At 52.5% G+C, this 1838-nt stretch overlaps 1 non-coding gene across 1 annotated transcript; it reads right to left on the bottom strand.

Moving 5' to 3' along the window:
• Positions 1-374: 374 nt before the first annotated feature.
• TRNAI-UAU lies at positions 375-466 on the bottom strand. The gene is given in 2 exon segments: positions 375-410; positions 429-466. It is a non-coding gene; the product is annotated as a tRNA-Ile (tRNA).
• Positions 467-1838: the final 1372 nt, after the last annotated feature.

Raw genomic sequence — 1838 nt, 5'->3', positions numbered from 1 at the left:
ACTAACCCCAGTAAAGGTCACTTTGTCTGCGCTTCTGACTTCTGGTCTTTTGCTGCTTGTTGTCTGCATCAAGAGCCAGGGAAGTGGGTGGGGGAAGGGAAAGCCCTCTAACAATGGCTCCTTGCTCCTCTTCCTCCAGGCTCAGGGGTCAAGGATGGGCAGGACTCCAGGCTCTGCTTGAGGGATCCTGGCAAAGGGGCTGGGGGAGTGGAGGGGAGAGAAAGGAGTATAGATGCTCATCTGCACTCTGGAGAGGAGGTAATAAGTGAAGGGGGCATTTTTGAGTTCTCTCCTTCTCAGTGTCCCCAGGGCTAGAATTCTACATTCCACAGGGGCAAATAAGGGGGTGAAGCCATTTGGCTAATGAAAACCAGTGCTCCAGGTGAGGTTTGAACTCACAACCTCAGCATAGCTCCTCAGCACTGCCCTATAAGTACTGTGTGCTAACCAATTGCGCCACTGGTGCACCTGTAAAGTGTGCTTCTCCAAACCCCCTAGGTTGATACAGGCAAGGAGTGACCCCAAATCATTCTCGATGGAGCTGAGAGCAGGTAGCGACAAGTGTTGTACTCGGTGGGGTGGATTTTTCTTAAGGGTTCCAGGCCCCATTTGACCCTTTTGTTCTTCCCTGTGTAATAACAGAGCTGGTTAAGACTCAATGGAGAGTCTTGCTGCAGACCAGCAGATCTGAAATCACTGATAACCAGCTCTAAGCATTAGTCCTGCTTTGGGACAGTCTCTCTCATGCAAGAAACTGCCCAGTCTGCGCTCGCAGTGAGGCTCCCTCACTAACAGCTGAAATCAGGGAGAGGTCTGTGAAGTGCAGGGCCCCAGGGGTGCCTGAACAGGGGGGAACACCACCCCAGGACTTTTAAAAATGGGAGTACTCTGCCTTGCCACTTTTTAACAACTGTAAGGGGGGAGAAGACAAGGTAGAGAGCAGTAGGAAGGGTCTTCAGGGGAGGAGGTAATAACTGGAGATATACCAATCTCCTAGAACTGGAAAGGACCTTGAAAGGTCAAATCCAGCCCCCTGCCTTCACTAGCAGAACCAATTTTTGCCTGAGATCCCTAAGTGGCCTTCTCAAGGATTGAACTCACAACTCTGGACTTAGCAGGCCAATGCTTAAACCACTGAGCTATGCTCCAATGTAGGCACAGGGCCTTGGGGAGAAAGGGTGGGGCAGGGGCGTGGCGTTGAGTGGCAGGGATGGGGCTACTGTTCGGGCTTTGGTGGCCACTCCTTTTAGGGAGCCTGTTCCGCTCCTGGTGGGACCACAAGACGTCTCAGAGCAGAGAGGGTGGCCAGCAGAGCGGTGACAGGGTGGAACGGCAAGTGGCCGGCAATGTGGCCAGACAGCGGAGGGAGAAAAGGGCTTTCCCCCCAGGAGGTGAGAGGTGAACTCTGGGTTTTCACTGACCCAGGACAGCAGCTGTGGGTGAGGTGCAGTGAAGGGAGGGGCACATCCAAAGAGCTTCTGGTGTCTGGATTTAGGAGCCCGAGGCAAAAGGCCACTACCCAGCGCACTGGGGGGGGGGGGTGTTTTGCTCATAGTGTTGTGTTATGAATCCTGATTGTGGTGTTTTCCCAAGTTAATAGAAGCTGATTTTCCTCCTTTTTATTAAAGTTTCTTTTCTACACTCAGTGGTTGTGAGTGGGGAAAGTATCGCCTATTAGAGGCACCCAGTGGCCAGGGTTAGTTTCCCCAGGTTACTGGGTGGGGGCTTAAGCAGATTGTGTGTTGTATTGTTGAAGAGGAGCCCCAAGCACCCAGATAGGGAATTGTAACTTCAACCTTCAGAGTAAAAGCCAGAGGTGCTGCCAGCTGAGCTAGCCT

The sequence above is a fragment of the Mauremys reevesii genome, linkage group 12, assembly GCF_016161935.1.
Source record: "Mauremys reevesii isolate NIE-2019 linkage group 12, ASM1616193v1, whole genome shotgun sequence".
Lineage (NCBI taxonomy): Eukaryota > Metazoa > Chordata > Testudines > Geoemydidae > Mauremys > Mauremys reevesii.
The sequence above is the reverse complement of the archived record's forward strand: the minus strand, read 5'-3'. Positions and strand labels throughout refer to the sequence as shown.